At 36.1% G+C, this 13,397-nt stretch overlaps 1 long non-coding RNA gene across 1 annotated transcript; it reads right to left on the bottom strand.

Annotated features, from left to right (window-relative positions):
• Window positions 1-6,952: 6,952 nt before the first annotated feature.
• LOC109269678 (uncharacterized) lies at window positions 6,953-12,885 on the bottom strand. The gene is made up of 3 exons (XR_002081212.2): window positions 12,802-12,885; window positions 12,560-12,702; window positions 6,953-7,418 (listed from the first exon to the last, which is right to left on the bottom strand). It is a non-coding gene; the product is annotated as an uncharacterized LOC109269678 (long non-coding RNA).
• Window positions 12,886-13,397: the final 512 nt, after the last annotated feature.

The raw sequence follows: 13,397 nt of genomic DNA, 5'->3' as shown, positions 1-13,397 counted from the left end.
ATTATTAGTGACAAAATTGAACTGGTAATTTAAAAACTCTCAACAAACAAAAGTCCAGGGACCAATGGCTTCATAGGTGAATTTTACCAGATATGAAGAGTTATTACCTATTATTCTCAAACTATTACAAAAATAGAAGAGGAAGGAATGCTTACAAATTCATTTTACAAGGCCAGCTTATCCTGATACCAAAACAAGATTAGACACTACAGGGAAAAACAAAACAAAACAAAACAAAACAAAATTACAGGCCAATATCTCTGATGAACATAGATGCAAAAATCCTCAACAAAATATTAGCAAACAGCATTCAACAATACATAAAAGAATCATTCACCCAAACGAAGTGGGATTTATTCCAGGGATGCAAGTATGGTTCAATATCTACAAACCAATAAACGTGATACTACACAATGACAAAACGAAGAACAAAAACTATATGATCATCTCAACAGATGAAAAAAATCATTTAGAAACGTTCAACATTAATTCATGATAAAAACTTTCAACAAAGTGGGTTTAGAGGGAACATACCTGAACATATAAAGGCCATATATGAAAAACCCATAGCTAACATCATACTCAATGGTAAAAAGCTGAAAGCTCCTCCTCTAAAATCAGGAACAAATCAAAGATGTATACTCTCACTACTCTTATTCAACGTGGTACTGGAATTTCCAGATGTAGCAATGAGACAAGAAAAAGAAATAAAAGGCATACAAATTGGTCAGGAAGCAGTAAAACCACCACTATTTGCAGATGACATGGTAATATATATATAGAAAACCCTAATGACCCCAAAAAAGAACTATTGGAAATAATAAATAAATGCAGTAAAGCAGCAAAATACAAAATTAATGTACAGAAATCTGTTGCATTTCTATGTGCTAATAACAAATTAGCAGGAAGAAAAATTAAGAAAACAATCCGACTTAAAATTTCATCAAAAAGAATAAAATACCTATGAATAGATTTAACCAAGAAGGTGAAAGACCTATACTATGAAATCTATAAGAAATTAATTAAAGAAATTGAAGACGACAAAAACAAACGGAAAAATGTATCATGCTCATGGACTGGAAGAAGTAATATTGTTGCATTGTCTATAATACCCAAAGCGATCTACAGATTGAATGCAATCCCTATCAAAAGACCAACAGTATTTTTCACAGAAAACGATTTTAAAATTTCTTTGGAACCACAGGGACCTCAAAGAGCCAAAGCAACCTTGAGAAAGAAGAAAAAACTGGAAGTATCACAATCCCAGATTTCAACATATACTATGAAACTATAGTAATCAAAACAAGGCAGGGGATGGGCTAAAGGGGTGATGGGTATCAAGGAGAGCACTTGAGTTAAGCACTGTTATATGTAAGTGATGAATCACTAAATTCTACTCCTGAAACCAAAATTATACTATATGTTAACTAGTTAGAATTTAAATTAAAATTTGAAAATAAAAAAAGTATGGTACTGACTACAGAAATAGAAACACAGGTCAACAGAACAGGATAGAGATCCCAGAAATTAACCCACACGTTATGGTCAATTAATTTACTACAAAGAATATACAATGGGGAAAGATAACCTCTTCAATAAATAGTGCTGGGAAAACAGGACATATACATTCAAAAAAATGAAACTGGGTCATTTTCTTATACCATACACAAAAAGAGATTCAAAATGGATTAAAGAACTACATGTGAGACCTGAAACCCTAGAACTCCTAAAGGAAAACATAGGCAATTATTTCTCGGACATTGGCCTTAGCAACATTTTTAAGGATGTGTCTCCTCGGGCAAGGCAAACAAAAGCAAAAATAAGCTACTAGAACTACACCAAAACAAAAGGTTTTGGCACAGTGAAGGTAACCATGAGCAAAACAAGATAGTAACCTAGTGAATGAGAGAAGTTATTTGCAAATGATGTATCTGATAGGCAATTAATATCCAAAATATATAAAGAACTCATATAACCCAATACCAAATAAAACCAAAAATTCAATTAAAAATAGGCAGAGAACCTGAATGGACATTTTTTTTTTTTCCAATGAAGACATACAGATGTCTAACAGAAACAGGAAAAGGTGCTCAACAGCAGGGAAATGCAAATCAAACCCAATGAGATATCACTCCACGCCAGGTAGAATCAAAAAGACAAGAAATATCAAGCATTGGCAAGGATGAGAGCGAAGGAAATCTTCATGCTCTGTTAGTGGGAATGTAAATTAGTACAACTACTTTGGAAAAAAGTATGGAAGTTTTAGAAAAAATTAAAAATAGTAATACCATATAATCCAGTAATTCCACTACTCACCCAAAGAAAACAAATAGACAAATTTGAAAAAATATATGTACCTCTATGTTCACTGTAGCATTATTTATGATAGTTAAGATATGGGAAGCAACCCAAGTGTCCATCGATTGATAAATGGGTAAAGAAGAAGTGGAAATCAAAACAATCTAACAAAATTCCAGGACCAAATGGCTTCACAGGTGAATTCAGCCAAATATTTAAAGGAGAGGTAATGCTTATTCTTCTCAAACTATGCCAAAAAAATAGAAGAGGAGGGGCACCTGGGTGGCTCATTCAGTTAAGCTTCTGACTTCAGCTCAGGTCATGACCTCACAGTTCTGAATTTCAAGCCACGTGCTGAAGCTCGGAGCCTGGAGCCTGCTAATAAGAATTCTGTGTCTCCCTCTCTCTCTTTCTCTCTCTGCCCCTCCCTCCCTTCTCACACTCTGTCTCTCTCTCTCTCAAAAATAAATAAACATTAAAAAATTAAAAAAATAAATACACGAGGAAAGAAAACTTTCAAATTCATTCTGAGGCTAGCATTACACTGATAAAATACTAGCAGACTGAATCCAACAAGACATTTCAAAAAATCATTCACCATGATCAAGTGGGATTTATTCCTGGGATGCAAGTATGATTCAATATTCACAAATCAATCCATGTGATGGGGCACCTGGGTGGCTCAGTTGGTTAAGCATCTGACTTCGGCTCAGGTCACGATCTCACGGTTCATGAGTTTGAACCCCACATCTGAGCTGTCAGCACAGAGCCTGGAGCCTGCTTTGATTTCTGTGACTCCCTCTCTCTCTGCCCCTCCCCCACTCACTCACACTCTCTCTCTCTTGCTCTCTCTCTCAAAAATGAATAAATATTTAAAAAATTTAAAAAATCAATCCATGTGGTACATCACATCGATAAGAGAAAGGATAAAAACCATATGATCATTTCAATAGCTGAAGAAAAAGCATTTGACAAAGTACAACACCATTCATGATAAAAACTCTCACCAAAATAGGTTTAGAGGGAACATACCTCAACATAATAAAGGCTATATATGAGAAACCCACAGTGAACATCATACTTAGTGGGAAAAAAGTGAGAGATTTTCCCTAAGGTCAGGAACAAGAAAAAGGTCTCCACTCTTATCACTTTCATTCTACACAGTACTGGAAGTCCTAGCCACAGCAATGAAACAACAAAAAAATAAAAGGTTGGGGTGCCTGCGTGGCTCAGTCGGTTAAGCCTCCAACTCTTAATTTTGGCTCAGGTCATGATTTCTGGGTCCTGGGATTGAGCGCCACTGCCAGTGCAGAACCTGCTTGGGATTCTCTCTCCCTCTCTTTCTGCCCTTCCCCTGTTCTCTCTCTCTTTCCTCTCCCAAAATAAGTAACTAAACTTTAAAAAATATTTTAAAAAGGAAATAAAATGCATCCAAATTGATAAGGAAGAAATCAAGTTTTCACTATTTGCAGATGACATGATACTATGTATAGAAAACCCTAATGATGCCACCAAAAAACTACCACACCTGATAAATGAATTCAGTAAAGTCACAGGATACAAATCAATGTACACAAGTTCATTGCATTTCTATACACTAATAATGAGGCAACAGCAAAAGAAATTTAAAAAAAACAATCCCATTTACAACTGCAGCAAAAATAATAAATAACTAGGAATAAAGTTAACCAAATAAGTGAAAGAGCTGTACTCTAAAAACTATAAAAAAAAAATTGTGAAAGCAAATTGAAGACAACACAAAAAATGGAAAGGCATTCCATGCTCACGAATTGGAAGAACAAATATTGTTAAAATGTCCATACTACCCAAAGCAACCTGCAGATTTAATGCAATCCCTACCAAAATACCAACAGCATTTTTCACAGAACCAGAACAAACAATATTAAAATGTGTTAGGATAGCCAAAGAGATCCTGAAAAAGAAAAAGAAAACTGGAAGTATCACAATCCCAGATTTCAAGTTATATTACAAAGCTGTAGTAATCAGAACAACATGGTACTGGCACAAAAAGAGACACATAGATCAAAGAAACAGAAAGAATATGCAATGGGAAAAAGACGATCTCTTTAACAAATAATGTTGGGAAAACTGGAGAGCAACATGCAAAAGAATGAAACTGTACCATGTTCTTACATCATGCACAAAAATAAACTCAAAATGGATTAAAGACCCATATGTGAGACCTGAAACCATAAAAATCCTTGAAGAGAGCACAGGCAGTATTTTCTCTGACACTGTCTACAGCAACCTTTTTCTAGGTATGTCTCCTGAGGCAAGGAAAATAAAAGCAAAAATCAACTATTGGAATTGCATCAAAATAAAAAGCTTCTTCACAGCAAATGAAACAATCAGCAAAACTAAAAGGCAACTTACAAAATGGGAGAAGATATTTGTAAATTATATATCCAATAAAGTGTTAAAATCCAGAATTTATAAAGAACTTATACAACTCAACACCCAGAAAACAACCCAGTTAAGAAATGAGCAGAAGACACGAATAGACACTTTTCCAAAGCAGACCTCCAGATGGCTAAGAGACACATGAAAATATGCTCAACATCACTCAGCATCAGGGGAATGCAAATCAAAAACTGCCATGTGATATCACCTTAAACTATCAGGATGGCTAAAATCAAGAACACAAGAAACAACAAGCATTGGTGAGAAAGTGGAGAAAAACGAACCCTCTAACACTGTTGGTGGGAATGCAAACTGATGCAGCTACTGTGGAAAACAGTATGGAGGCTCCGAAAGTTAAACATAGAACTACCTTATGATCCAGTAATTGCACTACTAGGTATTTACCCTAAAAATACAAAAACATCAATTCAAAGGGAACATGCGCCTCCATGTTTATTGCAGCATTATTACAACAGCCAAATTATGGAAATAGCTCAAGTGTCCATTGATAGATAAAGAAAATGTCACACACACACACACACACACACACACACATGCACACAGAGAGTTATTATTCAGCCATAAAAAAGAATGTAATTTTGCCATTTGCAACAACATGGATAGATTTAGAAAGTATACTGCTAAGTGAAATAGAGAAACACAAATACCATGTCATTTTAATCCTAATAGGAAGTTAAGAAAGAAAACAAATGAGCAAAGGAAAGAAAGAGAGAGAGAGAGACGAACCAAGAAACAGACAACTATAGAGAATACACTGATGGTTGCCAGAGGTGAGGTGGGGGGAAGGGAATGGGTTAAATAGGTGATGGGTATTAAAGAATACACTTACCATTATGAACCCTAAGTAATGTATAGAATTGTTGAATCACCATATAGTACACCTGAAACTAATATAACACTGTGTGTTTACTAGAATTAAAATTAAAAACTTAAAAAAAAGAAGTAGGGGCATGTGGGAGGCTGAGTTGGTTATGCATCTAACTCTTGATTTCATCTCAGGTCATGATCTCATGGTCTGTGGGTTCAAGTCTCCCATTGGGCTCTGCACTGACAGCATGGAGCCTGCTTTGGATTCTCTCTCATCCTCTCTCTCTGCCCCTCCTCTGCTTGTGTGCCCTCTCTCTCTCAATAAATAAATAAATAAACTTAAAAAAAGAAGTTCCGAAGAACAGACACTCAGATCAATGGAATAGAATAGAGAACCCAGAAATGGACCCACAAACATATGGGCAACTAATCTTTGACAAAGCAGGAAAGAATATCCAGTGGAATAAAGACAGTCTCTTCAGCAAGTGGTGCTGGGAAAACTGGACAGCGACATGCAGAAGAATGTCTTACACCATACAGTGTAAGTATACCATACTTACACCATACTTTCTTACACCATACACAAAAATAAACTCAAAGTGGATGAAAGACCTCAATGTAAGACAGGAAGCCATCAAAATCCTCGAGGAGAAAGCAGGCAAAAACCTCTTTGATCTTGCCCGCAGCAATTTTTTACTCAACGTGTCTCCAGAGGCAATGGAAACAAAAACAAAAATGAACTACTGGGACCTCATCAAAATAAAAATCTTCTGCACAGCAAAGGAAACAATCAGCAAAACTAAAAGACAACTGACAGAATGGGAGAAGATATTTGCAAATGACATATCAGATAAAGGGTTAGTATCCAAAATCTACAAAGAACTTATCAAACTCTACACCCAAATAACAAATAATCCAGCGAAGAAATGGGCAAAAGACATGAATAGACACTTCTCCAAAGAAGACATCCAGATGGCCAACCAACACATGAAAAAATGCTGAACATCACTCCATCATCAGGGAAATACAAATCAAAACCACAATGAGATACCACCTCACACCTGTCAGAATGGCTAACGTTAACAACTCAGGCAACAACAGATGTTGGCGAGGATGCGGAGAAAGAGGATCTCTTTTGCATTGTTGGTGGGAAGGCAAGCTGGTGCAGCCACTCTGGAAAACAGTATGAAGGTTTCTCAAAAAACTAAAAACAGAACTACCCTATGACCCAGCAATTGCATTACTAGGTATTTATCCAAGAGATACAGGTATGCTGTTTCCAAGGGACAAATGCACCCTCATGTTTATAGCAGCACTATCCACAATAGCCAAAGTATGGAAAGAGCCCAAATGTCTATCTATGGATGGATGGATAAAGAAAATATGGTATATATATAGAATGGAGTATTACTCAGCAATCAAAAAGAATGACATCTTGCCATTTGCAACTACGTGGATGGAACTGGAGGGTATTATGCTAAGTGAAATTAGTCAGTCAGAGAAAGACAAAAATCGTATGACTTCACTCATATGAGGACTTTAAGAGACAAAACAGATGAACATAAGGGAACGGAAACAAAAATAATATAAAAACAGGGAGGGAGACAAAACAAAAGAGACTCATAAATATGAAGAACAAACTGAGGGTTGCTGGAGGGGTTGTGGGAGGGGGGGATGGGCTATATGGGTAAGGGGCATTAAGGAATCTACTGAAATCATTGCTTCACTATATACTAACTAATTTGGATGTAAATTTTAAAAAATAAAAAATAAAGTTAAATCAAATTAAAAAAAAAGTTCCACCTACCCTCAGTTTTAGAGTCAGAATTATGTAAAGGATGAGCAAAGGGAAACAGATGCATTTTCTTGACCTACAAGGAAAGAAATTGGATTTTAAATATTATTTGTTGAGTTACATAAAGTGAATGAATTATGTATCTAAGTATTATTTTCTATAAGTTTCAATTATGTGTTTTATCCAAAAAGTGATATTACTTCTCTCAAGTTCTCTAAAATTATCTTGCCTCAAGTGTCATACTATTATCTTCTGTGGAACATATTTGAAATAAGGCTTTGAGGGTAAATAGTATACTTGTTTTTTTATGACTACTTTACAGTCACTTGTAAATTGAAATGTACTTGCAAACATGAACTTTAAAGAATCAATATATCCATGAAAATGTTAAGGGAGTTCTGGACTTTCTTTCTCACTTTTGGAATTAGAAAGTCATTTAAAGTATTCATGTATGTTTTTTACAAATTGTGTGAAATTGAAGTTAACTAGAAATAGTGATGATTAAACCTTCTCAATTAAGTACAAATTCTCTCTGTTACTGTTAAGACTATCTAAGAAAGAAAAACTTAAATGCCTTTAATTCCTGAGGTTCTAAACAAATGTCCTCATGACAGGAAAATAGTCTATATGCCTTTATAGTTGTGGGTTTTTTTAATTTCTTGATCACGTGTTCATTAACAGCAAAAATTGAATGATAGAGTTCTGTGCAGAATAATAACCCAGGACTAACTGACTCACCTCTGACTCTTCTGCCATTGATTAACATTTTCAGGACAATCAATATCTATCAGATACCACTCACTCTCAAAATTAATCAAGACAAAATTCTGAGAGTTATGAAGTTCAAGTGTCCTGTGATGTTTTTTGGTACTTATTTTATAGGCACCCTTGCAATTTGTTTTCAGTAGGCTTATCTGACTGTGTGAAGCCTGAAGTCCACTGGAATAGTAAACGTAGACATCCTCAATACTTATTTCCAGAGCTATCTAATGAAGTGTCTTTGTTTCTTATAAACATATTTCAAATTATTCACATCTAAAATTGCAATGTGCGTTTCTAACAACCATATCACTATTACTTGAGCATCAATTAAAACAATTTTTGTTATAAATATTCATATTTTAAATATGCATATACAAGTAAGTCCTTTCTAAATGTCCATTCCTCTGTTGGACCTGCTTGCCATTTATGCTACTTAGTATCACTTTATAAGACTGATTCAAAAGCACATGATACCTCTTCCCCATGCAAACACAAAGCTGCTTTTCCAATGGCTAATATTCAGCAGACACCTGAGTTGGAGAACTGGGTATTGAATCTAGGTCTTCCACTCACTAATTCTACGACTTTAAATGAGATGCTGATGAATCAGTTTCTCTTACTTAAAAATGAAGCCAAGGGCTCTAAGCTATATTACAAAGCTGTAGTCACCAAGCCTATATGGTACTGGCACAAAAAGAGACACATAGATCTACGGAACAGAATAGAAAACCCAGAAATAGACCCACAACTGTATGGTCAACTCATCTTCAACAAAGTAGGAAAAAATATTCAGTGGCAAAAACAATCTCTTCAAAAATGGTCTTGGGAAAACAGTACAGTAACATGCAAAATAATGAATCACTTCCTGGATCACTTCCTTACCCCCATACACAAAAATAAATTCGAAATGGATGAAATATCTAAATTTGAGGAAACCATATAAATCCTAGAAGAGAACACAGGCAGCAACCTCTTTGGCCTTGGCCAGAGCAATGTTTTACTAGACATGTCTCCAGAGTCAAGGGAAACAAATGCAAAAATGAACTATTGGGACTTTATCAAGACAAAAAGCTTCTACACAGCAAAGGAAACAGTCAACAAAACTATAAGGCAGCCTATGGAATGTGAGAAGATATTTTCAAATGACATATCTGATAAAGAATTAGTATCCAAAATCTATAAAGAACTTATCAAACTCAGCACCCAAAAAAACAAATAATCCAGTTAAGAAATGGGCAGAAGACATAGGCACATATTTTTCCAAAGAAGACATTAGATGGCTAACAAACACGCAAAAAGATGTTCAACATCACTCATCATTAGGGAAATGCAAATCAAAACCACCATGAGATACCACCTCACACCTGTCACAATGGCTAAAATTAACAACACAAGAAATAACAGGTGTTGGTGAGGATGCAGAGAAAGGGGAACCCTCTTGCACTGGTGGTGGGAATGCAAACTTGTACAGCCACTCTGGAGAACAGTACGGTGGTTCCGTCCAAAACTAAAAATAGAACTACCTTATGATCCAGCAGTTGCACAATGAGATATTTACCCAAAGGATACAAAGATACAGATTTGAAGGGGTACATGCATCCTGATGTTTACAGCAGCATTACCAACAATAGCCAACTATAGAAAGAACCCAAGTGTCCATCTATTGATGAATGAATAAAGAAGATATGGTCTGTATATGCAATGGAATATTATTTGGCCATCGAAAAGAATGAAATCTTGTCATTTGCAACAATGTGGATGTATATCCAAAGAGTATATTATGCTAAGCAAAATCAGTCAGTCAGAGAAAGACAGATACCACATGATTTCACTCATATGTGGAATTTAGGAAATAAATCATATGAACATACAGGAAGGGGAACAAAAGGAGAGAGGGAAGCAAACCATAAGAGACTCTTATCAAGAGAGAACAAACTGAGGGTTGATGGAGGAAGGAGGTTGGAGGAGGGGCTAAATGGATGATGGGCATTACGGAGGGCACTTGCTATGATGACCACTGGTTGTTCCATGTAAGTGATGAATCACTAAATTCTACTCCTGAAACCAATATTGCATTATATGTTAACTAACTAGAATTTAAATAAAAATTTGGAAGAAAAAAAATGAAGCCAAGGTGACAATACACATTAAAGTACTATTGAGGTGGCACTCCGAATTATTATGAAGAGGATTTTTTCATTATTATTCTATTAAGTACTACACAGATGCAATGTAATATTATATTTTAAGTACTATAAAAATGTAATATATTGTTAAAATTATTAATTTTTGGTGTGGGGAGGATTGAACATATATTCTTTGCAACGGTATTTACCAAAACTTGTATTCAGAGATTTGAAACACTGATCATATATTGAAATGAAAAGTCCATTTGTCTACATTTCTCCTAATGAGTAAATTCTCTGAGGGCAGCTACAATTGTTACCATAATCACTATTTGACTCTAGTGTCTGGCATGATGCATCATATATAGTAGGTATTAATTACACCCACATCATATACATAACTGACTTGTCAGATGACTCTACATGCTTGAATGAAAGAGGCCTCTCCTTTATGCAGATACAGAGGTGGACAATAAGACTAGGGGTGAGGGTGTAGGTGAAAAATTAGGACCAACTGGTAGAATCCAGGGGAAATTAGTAAGCCTAAGTTTTAAAAAATGTGTTAAAAAACAAAAATATCTAGGCTGGTAATAGAGATTTCTCTATAATGAGACATGCTTAATAAAAGCTGATGGCCACCTGTCATGGCTATAGTAGAAGGACTCACTGAACTGGCTGGGATGGAGTACAAGGTAACACCTATGATCCATTCCAAGAGTCAAATGTATTTCCAACCACAATTAAAAAGAAAAGAAAAACTCTTTAGATATTAGGTAATAAGATGTTTGAAAAATTTGCTGGTCAATTTAGTTAATATAATTAATTTTGTCATCATATATACCAATCCCAAGAAATTTTCTGTATCTGACAATTCTGCATGACTTACCATGGCATGAAGCAATGAAATAAATTAAACTGCTAGGAAAGCATTAAGTACTACCTCCCTTTTACAAGCAGCAGTTTTGTTTGCTACTTCCTTAGTGAATTGGAGCTTCCCAACGTGCATTTGCCTCCATATCAGCTGTCAGGTGACTAAATATTTTGCTGAAGAATTGACAGGGACCAAGGACTTCATGAACATGACCTCTCTTGATTTTAAAATCTTTCAAAAGATGCCCTTTGCCATCATGAGTGTCCTGGAGATAAAAGTGGGAGCTAGCTGACAACAAGCTGAGGAACTGTCATTAGTTCTAAATGTTGAGCAATGGAGCATAACATCTTTCAGCAAGAACAGCCAAGAGAAATGGCCCTTAAAATATCTACAGTATCAAATATTATAAAGGAATAATTACCATGTGATAGATACATAAAGTGGGTGCACAGAGGTTATTTGTCATTACTGCAGTCTGCTCAAAATTCAGAGGGAATGACTCTCCTTATTTAGGAATAGACTTTTACATACATGTCAGGGTTAACTCATAATAGTCAAACTGCAATGAAATGTAGTCCTACTGAAATGCTTCAGTTAAAAAACATAGAGTCAATGGAGCACCTGGCTGGCTCAGCTGGTTAAATGTCCTACTCTTGGTTTCAGCTCAGATCATGATCTTATGGTTCATGGGATTGAGCCCCACATTGGGCTCTGTGCTGGCAGCATGGAGCCTGCTTGGGATTCTCTCTTCCTCTCTCTCTGCCCCTCCCCTGCTTGCACTGTCTCTCTCAAAATAAATAAATAAACATTAAAAACAAGACAAAACAAAAGAAAACAAAAACCCACAGAGTCATTAAGAAAGATAGGTGAGAGGAACTTTACAGATCAAAACCCTTTTTGGGGCACCTGGGTGGCTCAGCTGGTTCAGTGGTCGACTTCAGCTCAGGTCATGATCTTGCAGTCTGTGGGTTTGAGCCCCATACCTGGCTCCATGCTGATGGCTCAGAGCCTGGAGTCTGCTTTGGATTCTGTGCCTCCCACTCTCTCTGTCCCTCCCCCACTCACACTCTGTCTTTCTGTCTCTGTCTCTGTCTCTGTCTCAAAATTAAATAAACATTAAAAAAAAGTTTTTAAAACCAAAAAAAACCTTTTTATCTCATATTTCAGGTAATAAACCTGAAGCTCCAATTGATTAGGTGGCCGGGGTAAGTTCATGTAGTAGGTTCCTAACAGGTCTATTTGTCCTTAGTCTCAGCCCAGTATGCCTTTAACTATTACAAAGCAATTCACTACAAGGTTGATTAAACAGTCTAAATTAAGTTAATGACGTATTTCACTGTAACAGGGAAAACTGGCCTTGCTCATTTGACTTCTTTCCCACTATCTCTCCAACTCCTTCAATACACAGGGAAATATTTGTACTACATTGAAAATAGAGGACAAGTGCCAGCCACATACCAGAAATTTTGTAGAATCTTGCAAGATGTAGTACAGGTGAGAGAATGTGGGAAGGCTGAGCAACAGTTAAGACATCATGGGTAAGGTCAGAGTCCAATAGATAACCAGCAGAACCTAATGCCACAAAGTTCAGAAGCTGGGTTCTGGGACAAGAGCAGATGAGAAGCAAGCATCAATCTCTCCAGTTCTTCTGAGAGTAGCATTCCAGTGCTGGTACACAGAATGACAAGTGACATACTTACTCCCAGTTTGCCCCCATTGTGGGATGCAGGACTCTCTGAGAGTATGGAGCTGTGTATATGTAGTTGGAGCGGGAGGTCAGCCACTGTCATCCTTGGTCTTATAGAAGAACACTATTCCAGCTAATTGGTTTCTAACAACCAACATGGATAGGACAGCTTCAGTATGATGTCACAATGCTTTCTCCAACCAAGTCTCATACTTTACTAATTACACACACACACACACACACACACACACACACAAATGGACATTTTATCCGTCATCATAATACTATAATCTAAATGTTTTCATTCTCTTTTCTTCAGAGACCCAAATGTTTGAATAGAGACTGAAAATAATCTGATAGAAACTGTGTCATAACCATAAACATGAAGATATTGTATCATTCAAAGTAAGAAACTTTTACTCTGTGTAGCTGCAAACTTTTTTGTAATAATTAAAAATAATAATTACCAAAATATATTAAAAGCCTGTATTAAAAAAGAAGAATGTGAGTGGCCCCAAGGCATTGAGGTCTGCCATACTTTATGGCCAATGAAAGCTAGAAACCAGCCTTCTACTTTGAGAGGTGAGTCCTCAGACATATGCAAGTTCT

Source organism: Panthera pardus, unplaced genomic scaffold (assembly GCF_024362965.1).
Source record: "Panthera pardus isolate Hobbes unplaced genomic scaffold, ASM2436296v1 HiC_scaffold_10, whole genome shotgun sequence".
Classification (NCBI taxonomy): Eukaryota; Metazoa; Chordata; class Mammalia; order Carnivora; family Felidae; genus Panthera; species Panthera pardus.
This window is presented reverse-complemented; position numbering and strand designations above follow the sequence as displayed.